Below are 21,063 nucleotides of genomic sequence, written 5' to 3' on the forward strand. Positions count from 1 at the left end.
GCTAAGGGCGGGACAGCTCTGAGAGACTGAAGGGCACACTTGACCTTCTGCCCTTCCTAAGAGTCTCATCATCCTCTTCCTCCCAAGCTGAAGCATTTCCAAATTAGGAACCATTAGCAGAGGTGCTGGTCAACCAGGACTGTAGGGATGTGGTGATACTGCCCGTGCTCTGGCTTCACAGCAGTGCACAGGCAGAAACACTGCCTGGACTCTGTGAGCTATTACAGAGAGTACAGGGGACACGCAGGCAGGAAGGAAAGTATTGGTGAGGTTCGAAGAAAGTAGGGAGGGAATTTGGGGTGAGAAATGATCAAGATACAGTGTATACACAAATCAATTGTCAAAGAACAATTAAAGGCTGGGGAGATGGCTAAGGTGCTTACTGTACAAGCATAGAGGCTAGAGTTCCATCTCCAATATTCACATAAAAGCTGAGTGCACTAGTGTAAGCCTATAAGCCCAGTGCTTCAGGGAGGAGAGGAGTAGAAAGATCCCTGGGGACTGGTGGAAGACATAATCTCCCAAGAAAAGGGAAATAGAATATAGTATTTATGGAGAGACAAAGGGAAACTAGAATTGGATAATTAAATAGGAAGGGATGAAAAAGAAGGATAAAAGAGGGAATATGGGGAGGGACAACTAACATTAAAGTTTGCAAAACTATACAAAAATCTACTACTACTATACTACTATTCACACACACACACACACACCCCTCTACAGTATATGTGTGTATACACACACACACACACACACACACACACACACACACACACACACATATATGCATGTGTGCTATCTAATGAGTCCCCACATAAGAGAGGAGACAATGCTCCAAATAGGCATCTTATGCTATCAAGTAAAACCTCCAGTGCCAGGAGTAGGTTACATCTTACTGAATTGTTGGCCAAAAGAGTCCCACAGAAACCTCCCCAAATACCACAGGCTCCTGCCAAGGCTTGTGGTTGTTCTCCACAACCTTGCCATTAAGGCCCATTTGCTGAAGACAGCACTCACTTGCTGTCATCAAAGACAGAGAAGTTCAGTTGTATCTATTTAGGGCCTTCACCCCTACTGACTAGTGTTCATAGAGATGAAAAGTACTCTTCAAGTTACCAGAGGGGAAAGATAACTGTCAATACCACCCAGCCACAAACCCTATGACCACAAATATAGTGGATGTAAACATGTTTTTGTTTTGATCCCAAGTGTGGGAAGTGAAATAGACTTGTGAGAGAACACATGGTGTTTGTCCACTAGAAGAGGAACTGCCTCTAGCGGGGACTTGCGGGGGCTTGGTCTTTGCCAACTGATAAACATCCTAGTCCTCACTCTGAGAGGAGATTCATATATATAGCCCAAAACAAGAGGCTGGGCTTTTTGGTCTTGGCATCATTTCCTATCATTTTGCTGTTCATCACTCTACTTCGAGACGCTCCTAGAGAGAACCGCTCCAGAGACTGCTTTGAGGTTCCGGTTCTGGCTGCTGCTCTGGGCTGCGGTTACAGTCACCTTTGTTAAATTCCTGCTTTGCTGTTTTAACAGGCCTGCTGAAATCCTGACAATGAAGGGTAGACTCGCTCCAAGGAACTGAGTCTAAAAGGGTCTACTTCTCCTGTTCCCATAAACCTTTTTTCTCTCCTATCTAAAGTAGGTGAGTTGGAAGGGGGGTATAAACATTAAAGAAGCCCAAATAAAGTAGGTTTGAAAAAGTTCAAAGGCTACACACGAAGTGACCTGACTCCAAGATACACAGTGCAATAGTAGCACAGATGTTATGGGAGTAACCTACCACATTTTTTAAAATTGGACTTAAGCCCATTCCTGACACTGCTTACGTGGCCAAGAACCTGAGACTAGATCGGTCACAGGTCTAGGGGAAAGCCTAATTGTTCTGCTAAGGGAACACAGCAATAGAATGACTCCTGATGGCATGCTGCCATATCCATGGATGAGTGCCGTGCTCAAGCCACACCAGAGGAGCTGCTTCTAATAGCACATGGGAATTAACAGAGACAACTGAACAAGGTACAGTCAGAGACTTCTGAACACTCAGTCCTGTAGTCAGAGTTTTGTTTTTTTAAAAACCCAGTTATGTATGTAAACATGTTTTTGTTTTAATCGCAGGTGTGGAATATGGGGCTGCTTCAGATTGTCCACAGCAGCAGACTATTTGCCTTGTGCATGCTCTTGCAGGGCATGATTCTGCCAGCAGAAGATAGTTTAGTTCTGGAGACTCTGGAGAGAGAGAGTATAAAAGGACCAGAACCCCAAGAGAGGAGGTGTTGCTGTTCCGCCTGCTGGCTCCTGCTGGCTCCTGCTGCTGCTAGGTTGTCAAGTGGTCATGAAAAAAGAGAAATTGGAGCTGAAGCTGGAGACTGGATTTGCTCCAAGGAACTCAATGCCCCTAATTATCAGGAACTAGTTCAAAAAGATCTCAATACCTCCTCTCTGCACTAATTACCTAGTGTTGGGTGGTTGGAAGGGTTAGGGTGGAGTAAGAGTTGGAAGAGAGGTAGAAGAACCCAATGACATAAATTTTAAAAAATATGCCAACACATTTCTAAATGAGATCTTTCATCAAACACTTCCCTTCGAGGATTAGGGATCTATAATGAAAGAGAAGGCAGAAAGATTGTAAGACCCAGAGTTGAAGGATGACTTAAAAGAAACCATCTTCCTGACAAAACAGGATGTTTGAACATATGAGCTGAGGCCTGCACAGGTTCAAGCCAGATGGGATTCCGGCACTGAGAGGTGGAAATGGACATGGAGCTCTATCTCTAACTAAGAAGCTACCTGTAATGGAGACCTATAGGCAAAGGGAAAGATCAGTTTTCTTAGTGGAGTCTCACCGGATACATCAACTACACTCTAGGGCAGGCCTCATAGTTGACCAACACAAAGAAACTTAATAGTATTTTGTGGGCTTTTTTGCTTCATTTTTTGTCTAATCAGCAAAGAAGTAAAGTCTGGATGTACATATTCAACAAGGAATTAATCAAGGACCTCTTTGTGAGTGCTAATGACTGTTATATCAAGACTATAAAACTGGGCCAGCAAAAAGGCCCAGTGAGTAGACCCTGACCAACCTCAGTTTGATCCCCGGATTGGAGGCCATGGTCGAAGGAGAGAACTGCTTCTACAAGTTGTCCATGACTTCTCTGCTGTTAGGCACACTAATTTAGACAACTTTACAAACAATTTAACCTTGCTTTGCTCTTCTGAAACAGGAGAGATAGCAAAACCATAACCTATTCCATAGCATTATGTGAAGAATTAAACCACCACATATAAATATACTTGGTCTAACTGATACATAAATAGCATTAAGGAAATAACTATTGTGGGCTAGTGATAGCTCTGTAAATAAAGGGCACTTATCACCAAGCCTGAGGACCCTGAGTTCAATCCCTAGGATCCACATGGCGGAAGGAAAAGGCGTGTGTACACTGTGCTCTGACATTTATCCATTCACCACACCATGTATGTATGCATGTCTGTCTCTTTCTCTGTGTCTCCCTCTCCCTCTGTCTCTCTCTCTCTCACACACACTGATAGTTGCTGAATTATCAGTGAGAACACAGAGATATTCAATATACTATCCTGTACAACCTTGTATATCTGAAAAGATTTCATAATAAAATATTGTAGTTAATGTTATTTTCCTGGTTGGATTTTCTTCTATACCAATGTAATATAAAACCTCTAGGGAAGGACTAGGTAATGAGGACTTCACTCATCCTTGCTAGAAATTCTTGTAAATCTAAAACCATTTAAAAATAAAAGTTAAAAAATTTAAAAAAGGTTAGGAAGGCTTCCATTCTGGTAAACCTCTACCCTACCTTCCCTTATTTTCAACTAAACTATAAAACTGGACATAGAATTCTATGTAATGACTGGAGCATTATCTAACAATATCATAGTGTTGTACTCAAACTAAGTATTATCTGCCCAGGAAATTTATATAATTGGTAACTTTTATCAATAAAACAACGAGCCAACCACTATATAACTCTCTAAGTTTTCTTGTACCAATGATTTTTTTTTTAAAGAGAGCACATAGTTTTCTACATAGGAAGCAAAGAGACAAGAGAAACCTGATGTAGGTATTAAGCTGACACTAGTTTTTCAAATTTAACTTGGACACCAACTCCTCAAATAAGTCTCAAAGGAGGAAAAACCCAACTAGACTGTAAAATTACTAGCATATTCTAGATAAAGAAGAAAACAAAGTCCAAGTTATAAATCTTACACATTGTCTCATTTATGCATTTTTATCTCTGCTTTTAATTATAGCTTTGTATTTCTTTGTTACCACAAAATAAACCCAAAATCTATTTCTTTTCTTTCTATTTAGGCATTTCAATAATTAATCTTGACTGTCAACTTGCTCAGATAGAGAAATACCTAGAACATTTAGTAAAGCATACTTGTAAGTATGTCTATGAGAGCATTTCTAGAGGTTATTGGTATATACAGCAGCAACTAAGGAGGAAAGAAAAACAAAACAAAACAAAACAAACTGCCCTGAATATAGGTTGCACCTCTAACAGGCTGGGGGACGGGGACAGGGTGGAGTGGGAAGATGGAACAAAAGGTGGAAGGAAGCCAGACTGTGTGCAAATTCCACTCTTCCTGAGTAAAGCATCTACGCTGCTGCCACTGCCTGTGGACACCAGACTCCAGTCTCTTTAGCCTTTTAATACAGACTTACACCAGTAACCCGCAGGGAGCTCCAAGCCTCCAGCCTCAGGCTGCATCACTGTTTCCCCTTTTCTTACTTCCTACTTCTTGGACTGAGAAGCTACCTGGATTCTCTGTCTTTCTAAGCATGTACATGGCCACTGTTGAATTGACTAGACAGACTTCAACTGTCTAAGACAATCTAATAAAATCCTTTTATAAAATATGTGTGTGTGTTTGTATTTTATTCCTCTCAAGAGCCCTAATAACATTAAAATCATACCCCACTGGACAAGAAGAACTCAAATTCTTACTGAATGTTCATCATTCTCATTTATTATGTAGTACACTCTTTGGTTTTTAAATATATATTTTTATTTTGTTTACATTTTTGATATTCTAATTACATCACTCCCCCCCGCCGCCCGCCTTCCTTTTCTCCAACTCTTCCCATGCAATCCAATGGCTTTCTCTCAAAGGTATGGCGTGTGTGTGTGTGTGTGTGTGTGTGTGTGTGTGTGTGTTTGTGTGTATTCCTAAATACAACCTTCTCGGTGTGTATAATGTTGTTTGTATGTCTATGATCTCAGGGCCCTTGGTTATTGGATAACCAAGTGAGGGCCTCTTCCAAGAAGACAATTTACTATCACCAGTCTCAGTATTTCCCAGTTGCCTGTGCTTCTTTGTATAGACTTGAGGCTCCAAGAGCTTTCCGCTGTTTGTTTTCGAGACAAGGTTTCTATGCATAGCCCTGGCTGTCCTAGAACTCAGTAGAGCAGGGTGGACTTGAGCTCAGAGATCTACCTGTCTTTGTCTAGCAAGTGCTGGGACTGAAGGTGTGTGCCACCATGCCCAGATTAAACTTTTTTTAAAGATTTATTTATTTTATGTGTACAAGTATTTATTCCACATGCATATATATATATATATTGCACCATGTGTATATCTGGTGTCAAAGGAGGTCAGAAGGCATCAGATCCTTTGGAACTGAAATTGCAATGGCTATAAGCCACTTTGGAGGTGCTGGGAACCAAACCTGGGTCCTCTGCAAGAGCAACAAGTGCTCTCAACCACTGGGCCCTCTCTCTAGCCCCAACCTTTTGGTTTTTTGAGAAGAGGGTCATACCTGGTAGCCAGGCAGGCTGACCTTAAACCGTCAATTCTCCTATCTGAATCTCTGAAGTGTTGGGGTTATAAGTATGTACAACACTTAGAGCATGCCTACATACGAACTCACACACAAATTGAGACAAAGTCTTGCTATGTAGCCCTGGCTGATCTTGAATTTACTATACATACATAGTGGCCTCAGACTTGCAGCAATCTGCCTGCCTTTGTCCCACAAGTGCTGAAATTGGTGTGTGCCACCGTATCTTACAGCTGCAAGTTGCAGTGCTAGGGATCAAATCCAAGGCCTCATGCATTATATTATTTATCTGGGCCTGTAAGATGGCACCGTGGGGAAACCTGTATGCTGTGGCACTTATACACTGCACACAATGAATAATATAATTTTAAAAACACATACTGTGACAAATCATATCACCAAAAGATGGCTAGGACAGCTGACTCCCTGTCAAATGCTCTTACAATGTGATGCTGATAGTCCTGCCTTCTAAGGGTGGGGGGTATGGCCACTAACCTACATGGACTTTTATAACTTCTCAAAAACAGAATGAAGCAATATTATGTAACTTCCAAGCTAACCAAGTAAGTCACGTGCCTTTACCCTTCCCTCTTGTGATGTTCTTTCTTGAATCCAGTAACCACGCTGTGAGAAAGGCAAGCAGTCACAAGGAGAAGTGTAGTGTAGGTGTTGTGGCCAACAGCCCATGCTGAGGACTCAGCCAAGGCAGCAGTCACCAGACACAGGAGCGAGCAAGCATTCAAATGATTCCAGTTCTCAGCCACTGAGTCACACTCCTAGCTATTCCACCTCATACCATGTTAATGGAGACAAGCCAACCCATCAAGGACCTTAATCCAACCGCAGGCATGTGAGCAAAACAAACATGCCTTCCGGGTGTGGTGACACACACCTTTTATCCCAGCACTCAGGAGGCAGAGGCAGTGAGTAAAATGCTGTGACTTTAAGGCCATAATAGACTGCATAGCAAGTTGTAGGCCAGCCAGGGCTACAGAGTAAGACCCTATCCATAATCAAAACAGATAAGTAATATACAGGTAGATAAATAATACTTTAAAAGCTATTAAATCTACAGTAATTTGTAATAAAACCAATAACTTCCACACAAGTTCATAAGCACACTTTAAAAATGCAATAAATAAATAAATTACCCTGTTTTACCACTAATATCTTGAAAAATATTTATAATAAAGTGTTAATTACGCACGACCTGAGATTTTGGGTACTTCGTTTTTACCAAGAAAAAGGGCTTTAAAATTAAAGACAGTTAATCTAACCCAAACCAGGAAGGGTGCTAGAAAGATGGTCCAGCTGCTAAGAGCACTGGCTGCTCTTCTAGACCTAGGTATGATTCCCAACACACACATGGTGGCTCAAAATAATCTCTAACTCTAGTTCCAGGAGATCCATCACATTCTTCTGGTCTTCTCAGACACCAGGCATGCATATGGTGCACAGACATACATGCAGGCAAAACACCCATACACATAAAATAAAATGTAAAAAGAACAGGAAGGAAGGCCTTTTCCAGCAACTGCAGGAACAACAACCACAACAACAACCACAACCACAACCACCGCCCATGTTTCCATTCCCACTGTCCTTCACCTACCAGTTTTAAGAAGTTATCTGAGGACTGTGGCCCACCAGTATTCCAGTCTGTGGCTATGTATCAAGATCTTGGTTGGCAAAGTGGCTGCACTGGCAGTCTCCCCTGGAAATGTTCCTTAGGCTCCAAAATCTGAAAACTGCAAGGAAAGGAAATTCTAAATATGGAGATCTCTTTTCAATTTCAATCCCTTATAATCTGCCTCCATAAACTGAAAAGGCAGCTGGCAAGATGGCTCAGTAGAAATAGTACAAGCCTGGAGACTGAGTTTAGTCCCTAGAATCCACAGTAGGATCAGCGAATCAATTCTCCACAAAGTTTCCCACTGTCTTCCATATGCACACTATGGCACGCACCCATTCTGTTATGTACATGCACACACATGTACACATAGACACATGCAATAAATAAATAAAAATATGTAAGATGAAAAAAAACCTAACAGTCTCTTAAGGTAAAGAGAAACAAGTTTCACTAAAATTGGGAGTCAGATCATGCAGAAATAGAGGTGGATACTGTAGATTTAAGTTCCAGCTTTACTTTTTTTTTGAAGGTAGTCTCCCTATGAACTCAGGTCAGTCTAAAACTTGTGATGCAAGTACCAGGATTACGGGTGTGCCTATCTTATCTGGCCTATTTTCTTAAGAGCCACTACTGATCCTAATTAAGTCATGGATTCTCTAGGCCTGATTCTTTAGAACACAAATTCTCATTGCGATAGAAACTGAGGTGATAGAATTACAATCTGGGGGATCTGGATCTAGACGCAGTTGTCATTCTACTCCGCTATAAGAGCTCTGACACACCCCTAGGCCCAGTCCCATCTTTAAAAGAGAAGACTAAATTAGCAATTCCTGAAATCTAGTCTGAATCAGGTGCCAGGCATGACAAGACAGTATGTATAAAGTTAGCAACTATGCTTAATATGAGATTGCCATTGTTATTTTTAGAGTTCAAATTCTTCTCCTATTATAGTATGATAGACAACATAGCATTTGTTTTTCAAATGTGTGACAGAGTCAAACACAATCTTCATTGCTGGGATGATAGGCATGAGATACCAGACCCAGGTACTGGGGGGATATCCAGTCTGGACTTCATAGTAAGTTCTAAGCCAGTCTGAGCTACAGAGTGGGAATCTGTCTCAGAATATCAAAAAACAAAGTATTGCATACCTATGACCCCAGCACAATGGAGATGAAGTCAGGAGAATCAGGAGTTCAAAGTCATCCTCAATTCCACAGTGAACTCAACAGCAACCTAGGGTATATAAGACCTTGTCTCAAAACAAAACAACAAAAGTTATGATTACTATCTTGGAGTTTCTATTGCTGTGATAAGACTCCATGTCCAAAAAGCATCTTGAGAGGAAAGGGTTTATCTCATCTTTCAGCAGATAGTCTGCCGTCTGGGAAAGTGAGGACAGAAACTCAAAGCAGGAACCTGGAGACAGGAACTGAAGCAGAGTTCATGAAGGAACGCTACTTACTGCTTCCTTCCCATGCTTCTTCAGCCTGTCTTATATCATGCAAGACCACTGGCCCAGGGATGGCACCACCTGTAGTAGTCTAGACCCTCCCACATAAGTCATTAATCAAGAAAATGCACTGTGCACAGGCTTGCTCACACGCCAACATAGTGGAAAGATTTTTCTCAACTGAAGTTCCCTCTTCTCAAACAACTCTGGCTTGTTTCAAGTTGACAAAACACTAGCGAGTACAGAATCTGAAAGTAAAACATTCTTAGGACTCTTACTTGACAGTAACGTTTAGGGGGCAGTATAAGTAGCCACATATATCACATTGGAATCAAAATATGTTTGTTTTAAGAAACAATACAAGCCAGGAGGTGGTGACACACACCTTTGATTCCAGCACTCCAGAGGCAGGGGCAGGAGGATCTCTGTGAGTTCGAGGACAGCCTGGTTTACAGAGCTAGTTCTAGGACAGTCAAGGCTCTACACACACACACACACACACACACACACACACACACACACACACACACACAACCTCTGCCTCGAGGAAAACACAACAACAACAACAAAGAAAACAAACAAGCAAACTTACAAAAGCAATACAAATGTACCATAAATGATAAAACGGTGTTGTTTCTGAATAAGAAGGCTGGCAGCAGCTAATATTTACTGGGTACTACTTGCCAGCTCCTCCTAGGCAATTTCCATGAGTTAAGCCATTTAATCCCAATGGCTCATAAAATGAACTATTCATATTGCCATTTTGCAACTAGGAAAACTGAGGTGCAGTGAGTTTAGAAAGTTCCAAGATCACAGAACTACTAAATTGTGGAGCTAAGACTGTTTTTATTTTTATTTTTTTTAGATGTCTTCTTCACCACCACCCCTGGTACAATGATAGAGAACAAGAAGGGTATGGATTTGGGTAGGTGGGAAGGATCTGGGAGGAGCTGGAGGAGCGGAACTATAATCAATGTATTGTATGAAAACATCTATTAAAAAAAAAAAAAAAAAAGGCTGTTTGACCTTAAGAAAATAAGTAAAATAAAACATATCAGGATACCTGACTCTAAAGTCTTTTGTTTTTAACTGATTTTGTTTATAAAACTAAGATTTGGCCAAAACTAAAAACATTTGCTGCAAATAATTTTGCTGACAGAACATAAAAAAAATATTTTTTTTTATTTAGGGTAAACATAAACTGAGTGCAGTCGTTGCCCTCAAAGACCTTGGCACTGCAACACAAAACTAACACACTATAATTCAGCAGTAGAATATGTGTCTAGCATGTACAAAGCCCTGGTTTCAATCCCCTGCTCTGCAAAATACTAATGCTAATAATGATGATGATGTGTTAATTTGTAATTTTTTTTCTTTCCCAACTCCTGACCCCTTTTGTGGTGCTGAAAACTGAACCCAGGCCCTACCATTGCACTGTATCCCAGCTCTCTTTTATTACCTTATGCTTGGGGAGGTACATAGGAAGGGCTTATATGGCCTCAAAGAAAAAATGAGGTCAACAGTTAAAAGCTGAATTGCATTAACAACTTGTTTAGCATAGCCATTGACTTTCAGATAATGATATTTAAAAAAAAAGAAAAGAAAAGAAAAGAAAAACAACAGCTGAATTGCATTCCAATAGATGTACTACCAAACAACTTCAGATGTAATTTGCAAATTAGCTTTAGCCAACAATGTGTTTCAGTTCATTTTCTCACTGACCTAATTCTTGAACAGACTATAATGTTTTTGATATTTTACTTTCAATTTTAATGGTTGCATTATAAAAGAGACTAAACAGTAGCAAAACACAGAGAAATGACAATAGGCACAGAAACCACATTACTAGTGAAAATACCTGACATGTATTTGACCAAACTTAACACCAAAAGTAGACATTTATAGTTCTAGGACAAATCTTAGATTCTTCTAGGACAACATTTTCCATCTCTCTGCTTTTGCAACATCAAAATAAATAAAGCCTCTTTACTGCATGTAGCTATTTTCAAGAAAGTAGTTATCCCAACACAAGTCAAGAAGACAACTCTTGAGCGAAAGGCGAACCAGGCCTGTCATTTCCAAAGCTGGAGGCCAGCCTCACAGTGAATGCCTGAAAACACACACATGCTCACATGCATGCACATGCAAACACACACACACACACATGCGCGCGTGCGAACTATTTGACATTTTAGGATTAGAATAGGGTAGGTGTTATATTTAAATGAAAATGGATTACTCCTAAAAATATTATCAAAAAGGAAAAATATCCAAATGTCTAAAATCACAATTAGAAACATTGTGTGATGGTTAGTTTTAATCAACCTAACACAATCTAGAATCACCTGGGAAAGTAACCTCAATGAGAAACAGTTTAAATTAGGTTGGCCTGAGCTCATATCTATGAAGGATTTTCTTAATTAACTTAATAGTTGTGGGAAGACCCACCTTGAACATGGGTGGCACCACTTCACTGGCTGGGCCCTGGGCTAAATGAGAAAGGGAGAAGAGCCAGCTGAATCTGGCAAGCATGCATGCTTCCATTTCGCTACATGCTTAATGGTGGATGTGAGCAGCTATTCAAAATTTCTGTAGCTTTGGCTTCCCTGTTATGACTGGCTCTAACTTCAAGTTGTGAGCTAAAACAAACCCTTTAAGTTGTCTTTTGTTTGTTTGTTTGTTTGGTTGTTTTTTTTTTTTTGGTCAGGTGAATTTATCATAGCAGCAGAAAGTAAAGTGAAAGACACTGGCAATGTGGATTCATAGGTCACAAAGAATTAGAGACTTGTTGGCTCAAAGATTTTGCTTGCCAAAATTTCCTCTGTATTAAAGCTCAATCTCCAATAATGTTTATACACTACTTCCAAGATTAAGTCTTCTAACCCAGGTGCACCGGCACTCACCTTTAGTCCTAGAACTCATGGAGCTGAGCCAGTAGAACCACCAGACTAAAGCCTACATGTGCTATGCACCAGCTTCCAGGCCAGTCTAAGCTATATAGTGAGACCTTATCTCAAAACTACAGCAACAGAGAGTCTTTTCTGTTAACTCTCTAAAAGTTAAGGGCACATCAAGATTGCTTAAACTAGAAAAAGCTCGGAGAAGAGCAACCTCAGCCTAAGACTCAAGTTTTAATCATAAGACCTGGAATAATTTTAGTTATCGAGGTTCAGTGAAGAGACCCTGTCTCAAAAATAAGGTGGAAAGACACCTAGAATCAACCTCTGACCTCCACATGCATCTGCACATACCTATGTGTACATTCATGTACACACACACGCACGCACACACACACACACACACACACGCTAAGATTGCATAGACGTTTCATGCTTCATTACTTCTATACACAATGCCATATTTTTGTCAATATAGTAAGCACTTTATAACATGAAGGAAAAAGAAATGGGGGAAGGAGAGGAAAGAAGGAAAATAAACAGGCACTTATTAATGCAGGAGGATCTCTTATTTCTCAAAAGGTACCCTGGCTGCACTGTGACTATAAAAACACAGTTTAGTACATGTTTCTCCTACCAGGGACATAAACAGAAAAATGGCACAAGCAGAAAATCCATCTATTTTCTTTAAGCTTTACTATTTACTCATTTCATTATTTTTTCACGTGTCTGCATGAGATCCAAATCCAGATCCTGAACACATCCACAACAGGAAAGGAAAAGGAAAGTAATAACAGGAGACAGAGCCGGGCGCGCTGGCACACACCTTCAATCCCAGCACTCGGGAGGCAGAGGCAGGTGCATCGGTGTGAGTCTGAGGCCAGCCTGGTCTACAGAGTGAGTCCAGGACAGCCAAGGCCACACAGAGAAACCCTGTCTCGAAAACAATGCAAGCCAGGCAGTGCTAGCGCATGCTTTTACTCTCAGCACTGGGAAAGCAGAGACAGGTGGATTTCTGAGTTCAAGGTTAGCCTGGTCTACAGAGTGAGTTCCAGGACAGCCAGGGCTACACAGAGGAACTGTCTCAATACAAACAAACAAAAAAGAAAAAAAGAAAAAGAAAAGAAAATACATCAACCCAAAAGCTAGCAGCCTTTTTACCTATGTAGTAAAAATTTTGAAGACATTGCTAATTTTGCTAAATTACACATGTATAAACTAAACAGGTATATTAAGAGAGGTTGTTAGTTTGTACAAGCATTTCTGTTTATGTTTAATACAGCAACCATACAAGACAAATATCATTCTTTTCATGTTCCTTATATGACACGGAATCTCCAAAGGTCAAGGTCACAGAACTACTATGTCACAGAGAGGGCATCAAGCCCTCTGATTTCTGACGCAGCGTTGTTCCTATAGACTGCGTGGCTTTGCTGAAGTCCTGTACAGCAACACAGATAAAAGAAACTTATTCTATGTAATAAATGTGCTAATGGAAAAAAGACTGTAAAAGTTTTGATCTGTTTTAAAACATGACTGATTGTACTGTATGTATAAACTCAGTTATTTCTCAAAATGAGGAAAAAGTAAAAGCTAGCTCTGTCTTCAGTGCTGGGGCCACCTTAAAATACACTCTCTTGCCTTTAAAAACAAAGAAAACAGCTGGAGGCAGGGTGCATGCCCTTAAGCCCAGTTCTCAGGAGGTATAGGCAGGTGGATCTCTGTAAGTTCGAGGCCAGCACCAGGGCTATGTAGAGACCCAGTCTAAAAAACAAAAACCATAAAAGCAAAGAAAACAAGCTGGGGAGCTAGCTCAGTTAGTAAAATGCATGCCACACTTACATGAGGACCAGAGTTCGACTTCAATGCCTAAGACCCATGTAAAAAGTCAAGCATGCTAATGTCCGCCCACAGTCCCAGTGCTAAGGTGGTGGAGACAGTCAGTATATTCCATGGGGCTCACTCACTGGCCAGCAGCCTAGCCTGTAGTAACAATTTTGGAATTTTGGTTTATTTAAAAACACAGAAATATTTTAAGAATGTGTTTTCATGTTAATCCCAGGTGTGGGGATATGGGACTGCTTCTAGCACAGGCCTGATTCTGCCAGCTGCAGATAGTTTCTGTGGTTGTGTGATTGGAATTCTGGGGGAGTTTTCAGAGGGTATATAAATGCTAGGGCCCTGAGAGGCATGGTATGACGTTGGTTGGTTGGTGTTGATTTTGGTTTGTTAAGTAGTTCTGTGGGAAAAAAAAAAACAGAAAACAAAACAAAACAAACAACAAAAACAAGAAGAAATTGGATATCCTGGCAGTAACAATCAAACTTGCTCTAACAATAATGATAACGTCACCCCCTTTCTGACCCCTGAATTTATTCGGGGTTCTCTTTTCCTCTCTGTCCTTTTTTCTCTAATGTTAGGAGGCTGGAAGGGAAGAAGAACAGGGGTGGAGAAGGGTGGAGGAAAGAAGAACCCACAAAGTAATAAAGCTCGGGTACACTAGCCTGCCTGTAAGCTCCAATCCTAGTGAGAAACCCTGTCTCTAACATAGGGTGGATGGCTCTTCAGGAATGAACACCCAAAGTTGACCTCTGACCGTCCCATGTACCACACACACAAATAAAACAGACAAAAAGAAAATACTACTCTATCTTATGTTGGAAAAGGAAGAGGGGCTGGAGAGATGGCTTGGCGGTTAAGGGTACTAACTGTTCTTCTGAGGATCATGATTCAAATCCCAGCACCCACAGCAACTCGCAACTGTCTGTAACTACAAGATCTGACACTGTAACACAGACATACATGCAGACAAAACACCAATGCACATAAAAGGTAAATAAAAATTTTTAAAATATTAATTTTTAAAAAGGAGGAAACAAGTTTAAAACTCTGAAAAATAAAGAAAATTTTAGAAATAACCTTGACAAAAGTATCTACCATAATTACCTTTCAGTGCCTGCAATATTCTGGATCAGAAGTATAATGAATCTTCTAGTAAATATTCTTAAATCTCACCATAAATTTGATAAAGAGTTAATACTTGTTTAAAAAAAAAATCCTAACAGTTAAAGAAACAAAAAAACCAGTAAGAACACTGGGCTGAAAAGCAGAACTATGGCAGAGCATTTGCCCTAGCATTTGGGAAACCCTGAGTTCAATCCCCCACCTGCATATAGGCACACACCCTGAAAAGGTGTCACTGAGGGCTGGAAAGGTAGCTCCATGGGTAAAGGTACTTGCTGACAAGCTAAGTTTAATCCCTGGGACCCAAATGGTGGAAGGAGAGAGCTGACTCCCCCAAACTGTCCTCTGACCTATACATGTGCACCATTAACTATAGTGTCTCACTTTTTATCCTAGTCTGTTTGAGTCCATTGTAGGAGCTTAGTCCAAAATAATTATCTCCTATTATTTACCCATACAAAACTACTGAAACTGGGGAGAGGAAGGGGAGCAGAGGGGAAGGAGGGAATGGAAAGAGAAAAAGAATCTTATAAAACCTCGGCTTAGCCAAAATACCTGTACTTTAAATATATATACATATATATATAATATATATCATATACTTTTTAGAGTATTTTATTTTTGTACATATATATTTATATTATTACACATACATACAATAGATTACTTATGGCAAGAAGAACCGTGACACAACCAGGAATTATATAAATGTTACATTCTTAGTGTTTTGGCTATTTGTATTTGACAGCCTTGAAGAAGACATCTTTCCTATCTTGGTGCATCTAAATTTCTGAATGTAAATCAATCTCCATCACATATTGTCATTATCAACTTAGAACACCTATCTAGACCTAGAAACATCTTAACCCCTAAACAATTAAGCTTCATTGTAAAACTGAACTACCTGGTCTTCAACTCCCTCTGAGACTTTTTTTTTTTTTTTTTTTTTGGTTTTTCGAGACAGGGTTTCTCTGTGTAGCCTTGGCCATCCTGGACTCACTTTGTAGACCAGGCTGGCCTCGAACTCACAGCGATCCGCCTGCCTCTGCCTCCCGAGTGCTGGGATTAAAGGCGTGCACCACCACGCCCGGCTCCCTCAGAGACTTAAGAAGGAGTAAACTTGATTATCTAAGTATGCTGGGAGTGCAGGTTAGTAGCTTTCCAAATGAGAAGATGACAGAGGCAGTTTTCTACCTGAATAGTCACCCAAAACTCTCTATAATGTTGGAGCATCTTCTTCAGCCTTCTGGCCCAATATATCTGACAGACATATTTGTGAGGCAGGAACTACTGAGGACTTGCTTACGCTGTCTTGGCAGAGTTTGGCCATATATTTTTTAAAAATTGTATGTGTATGGGTGTTTTGCCTGCATGTATGTCTGTGCACCACATGGGTGCCTGGAGCCCAATGAGGCCATAAGAAGATATCAGATCTCCTGGGAGTAAAGATGGTTGCTACAATATGGATGTTGGGAATTGAATCCAAGTCCTCTAGAAGAGTAGTCAGGGTTCTAAACAGCTAGGCCACTTCTCTAGTCCCCAAAGTGTCTCTTATGTAGTCATTCACCCTCTGAGAAACACTTATTTGAAGTTCATCTTTTTCTAAGAATGAATATATGATAGCATATTGAATTAGTTTTTATTCATGACTGACAGATTAACTCCACCTTCTAAAAAGTATTATGTTTTATTTCTGACTTGACAAACACTTTCATGGTTCCAACACAGCAGCTTACAGCATAAAACAAAAATAAAACGAAGGGTATAATCTGGGCTTGATGTAAGAGGAAAAGGGAAATGCTATGTCTTATAATTTCAGCTGAAGGAATAAGGAAGTAGGATAATTATCAACAAGCTCAATCATGGACACCTCTCCAACGGGCAGACTAACACACCCAGTCTTTCCTAAATAATAGTTTAAAAGATTCACCCCTCCTCATTCAAGCCCTAACATTTAGGAGAAAAGAACAGGTAGCTAACTGATACAACACAAGGAGCTGTTAGCTCCAGGCATTGTTGTGCACACCCACATCCCAGGCCAGGGTTTACTGAGGTGAGAGGATCACAAAGTCAAGTCAGCTGGGAAGCATACTGAGTTCTAGGTCAGCCTGAGCCACCTAGCGACCTGGGTCTCAAATCATCCCCATCTCAACATAATAAACTAAACGCTTCTGAAGGTGAAGTTTTCATCTGTCCTTTTTGTTTCTTAGGCAACCATGGTTGCATAAGCCCGCACCTATGTCCAAAGTAGAGACCCTGTTTCACACACTCTCTCCTGTGCCTTTCTCCTGACTCACTCCATTGTATCTTTTATCATGAGTTTTCTGTGACATCTATACACACAAATTTCAGTTATTTCAATAGGAAAATGTGCAACAGAGTTTAAAAGATTATCAATTTTTTATTTCTTAAAATAGTATTGTAAATACAAGAAAAAAGCAAGTTGATAGTTATATTTTTAAAAGTTGCAATTTACCATGACAAACCTCTAATTTAAGATTGCTAGGGTATAAACTAAAATTAAACTTAACTGTCTCACCCAAATGTGTCAAAGCATGCCATAATTCTCAGACATGCTGACAGAAACTGTGAATATCAATGAACAAGTATTCTGGAGTTACTATACAGCCATCTAAACAGAAAACCAGTAAGAAACTACAAAACCCACTTGAAAATGTAAGAGGTACATATATATACATACACATATATACATACATACACACATGTAAGTATGTACATATGTATTATCACCTGTTATAAGAATGTACATATGTATGTGTATATGCTTTCATAATACTAAAAGATAGGGGTTACTTCTAGTTTTACAGATGTGGATTTGAAAGATTATAGAGGTTTCCAGTCAAGATATATATTTTATGTTTGTTTGATTTCGTTTTGGTTTTTCAGGACAGGGTTTCTCTGTGTAGCCCTGGCTGTCCTGGAATTCTCTGTAAACCAGGCTGGAATCAAACTGAATACTGGGATTAAAGGCGTGTGCCACCATGCCGGGCAACAATTATATTTTATAATGTGTCAAATAATAAGGCACAGCTATATGGCTAGCTAGCTCTGTAACTACAAGGCAGTAGCCACTAGATCATCAATGTCTCCGCAGGGAGAAGTCTAAGGTAGTTCTAGAATCAAGGTTCAGAGGCAACTGTAAAACTGCTACACAGCAAGAGCCCCAGAGGACAATGAAATCTAGGTCTCAAAACCAGAAGACTAAAGCTTCTGTTACATCCTGAAGGACATCCCATTCTCCATTTCCTGACCCTCAGTCTGTTGAAGATGGTTTCCATGCTCCATCATCTTTCTCAGTATTTATGAAAAGCCTCATCACTTAAGATAACCACAAAGAGCCTAGCAAACTCAATTCCCTCTATTCTGCCAATAAACCTCTTTAAATGCAACAAAATTAAAAATAAAACATAAACTTATTTTAATATGTGATAACTTAAAAAATAAACATCCAGGGGGCTGGAGAAGTGGCTCGGTGGTTAAGAGCACTGTCTACTCTTCCAGAGGTCCTGAGTTCAATTCCCAGCAACCACATGGTGGCTCAGAACCATCTGTAATGTGATCTGACGCCCTCTTCTAGCAAGCAAATGTACATGTGATAGAGCACTCCTATGCATAAAATAAATAAATATTAAAAAAAAATAAACATCCAAATTTCACTCAGCTAAATAAGTATCTTAATTTGTTGGCCCTGAGCAAACTCAAGTGACATGGGATTTCTCCAACTTAGCCCTCCTATCACCCAGACACAGGGCTTTCCTACCACTAAGGTAGTGGTTTCCACTTTTAGAATAACACAATTAAAAGGTTCTAAAAAGAAATTAAAACATTGTCTTCACAGAGAATAACTAGAAATAAAAGTTCCAAGTGTATGCCCAAATAAACATCAATATTACCATTCTATAGCTTATAATCTTGCTTCTGCCACTAATTAGCTATTCAACTTTAGGTAATCTGCCTAAGTCTAAACCTAGAAATAAGAATACACTAAAGGTCTCTTAGTCTTTTCTAACATCTTTGGATGGAGTACCTTTAAATCCTGCGGGGCCTTGAACTCAGAGAGATCCATGTGTGCCAGCCCCTGCCTCCTCTGCCTGCTGGAATTAAAAGCATGCACCACTACACACTCTGTAACTTAGAGCTATATTTCAGTGTAACTCTGTCATTTTAGACATGCTTTGAGGTCTGCTAGCATAAAGACATGTTTGTGTAATGTTCTCAAGAACTTCAGATTTTTTTCCCAGTGCTAATGATGCCTGTATACCACGTTCTCCTCCAACTGACGAATCTGAATCTAAAATCACAGCTTGAAATATGTTTCTAAGGCGGGCCTCATGACACACACCCCTATGATCTCAGCACTCAGGAGGCAGAAGCAGGCAAACTGCCGTGAGTTTGAGGCCAGCCTGGTCTACAAAGCCAATCCAGGATACCCAAGGCTACACAGAGAAACTCTGTCTAATAAGGACAACCTGGTCTGCAGAGTGAGTTCCAGGACAGCCAAGGCTACATAGAGAGACCTTGTCTCTTGAAAAAAGCCAAAAGAAAAAAAGTGGAAAAAAAATGCAAAAGTAAGTAAATAAATAGGAAAGAAAACTTGTTTTTTGTTTGTTTGTTTGTTTGTTTTCCTTTTGAGACAAAGTCTCTATGCTACCCCAGCTGGCCTGGAAGTTATTCTGCAGCCCAAGCTGGCCTTTAGCTTATGGAGAATTTCCTGTCTCTGCCACCCAAAAACTGAAATTACAGATGTGTGGCACCATGCCTGGCTCCAAAATATTTTAAGTATTTTATGCACCAGAATTTTGAAATATAACTTTCATATACTAAACCCCAACTTTTACTGTATATTTCTGAATCTGACCATGCATAGTCAGGTAGCCTTTACAGTAGTCAGGATAAAATAAAATAAAAAAAAAAACAGAATATTAAAAAAAAAGTTTCCACCACGCTATGCAATCAAACCCTTCTTCAATGCCTGGAAGCCACTAGACAATTTTTTGTTCCTGCAGTTTTATCTGCTTTAAAATATTGTAACGGGAACTGTAGAGATAGCTTAGTGCTTAAAAGGGATTGCTGTTCTTCCAGAGGACCCAATTTTGGATCCCATCACCCACCATAGAAAGCTTACAACTGCCTGTAGCTCCAGCTCTAGGAAATCTGACACTCTCTTCTGATCTCTGTAGAAAACACACACACACACACACACACACACACACACACACACATACACAAACACACACACACACATACACACAAAAACAAATATATCTAAAAATGCTTTAGTGGAATCATACATAGCCTTGTGAGTCTGGCTCCTTTCACTTAGCATAATACATTCATTCATATTGAGAAACAAAAATAGCATTTTTTATTCATATAAAAAATATTATTTCACTGTATGGAGGTACCAAAGTTTCTTATCTTATCAGCTAAAAATACATCTGGATAATTTCTGGTTTGAGGCAATTAAGGCGCTAAAAGCATAGAAGATTCAGTGTGACTCTATGTTTTCATTTCATTTGAGTACATATCTAGAAGAAGTACTCTTAGATCATTATGGTAAGTATGCATTTAGCTGTGTATGAAAACCTGACAACTATTTTAAAAACAGTATATACCAACAATAAATATGCGTTTTTAATTGCTTTAAGGGAAAATAAACTTGGACCTTATTGTGGTTTGAATGAGAATGACCCCATAGGCTCAGATACTTGAGTGCTTTGTTCCCAGTGGGTGGACTGTAGTTGTAGGTATGACCTTGTTGGAAGAGGTCTGTCACTGGTGTGTGAGCTATGAGGTTTCAAAAGTCCACACTAGGCTCAGTATCTGTCTCTGTCTGTCTATCTATCTTTTCTTTCTCTCCTCCTTCTCCCTCCCACCCCCATCTTATTTCTCTGCCTGCCATCTACGTTCAAGACGTAAAGCTCTCAGCTGCTGCTCAACCACTATGCCTGCCTGCTTCCAGCTATGATAGTGGCCTAACCTTCTAAAACTAAGCAAGTCCCCAATGAAGTTACTTTCCTTTATAAGAGTTGCATTGGATATGGTGTCTCTTCACAGGTATAGAACAATAATTAAAACAGACCTTATGTCATAAACATCCCCAAAAGATCCCAAATATATGCAGACATTTATCAAAGGAGTTATTTTTCCTATGACCAATTTATAGGAAGTTGGTTGATACTTATATTTCTAAAATAGATGAAGATTTTTAAGATTTTAATGCGTCATGTTTGAAATCACACAGATAAGCCTAACAATTGCT

General features: G+C 39.9%; 1 protein-coding gene across 9 annotated transcripts in view; it reads right to left on the reverse strand.

The window, feature by feature from the left end:
• The window catches only part of Numb (NUMB endocytic adaptor protein), a 114,105-nt gene that overhangs the window by 76,648 nt on the left and 16,394 nt on the right, over nucleotides 1-21,063 (reverse strand). For 6 of the 9 annotated variants that reach the window (XM_051148807.1, XM_051148840.1, XM_051148789.1 and 3 more), the window contains exon 2: nucleotides 7,446-7,581. The exons of the other annotated variants lie outside the window; for them this stretch is intronic. The gene's annotated coding sequence lies outside the window, so the exon portion shown is untranslated. The remainder of the gene's footprint in view (nucleotides 1-7,445; nucleotides 7,582-21,063) is intronic. 9 annotated transcript variants of the gene reach the window in all.

This window comes from Acomys russatus, chromosome 1 (assembly GCF_903995435.1).
Source record: "Acomys russatus chromosome 1, mAcoRus1.1, whole genome shotgun sequence".
NCBI classification, from domain to species: domain Eukaryota; kingdom Metazoa; phylum Chordata; class Mammalia; order Rodentia; family Muridae; genus Acomys; species Acomys russatus.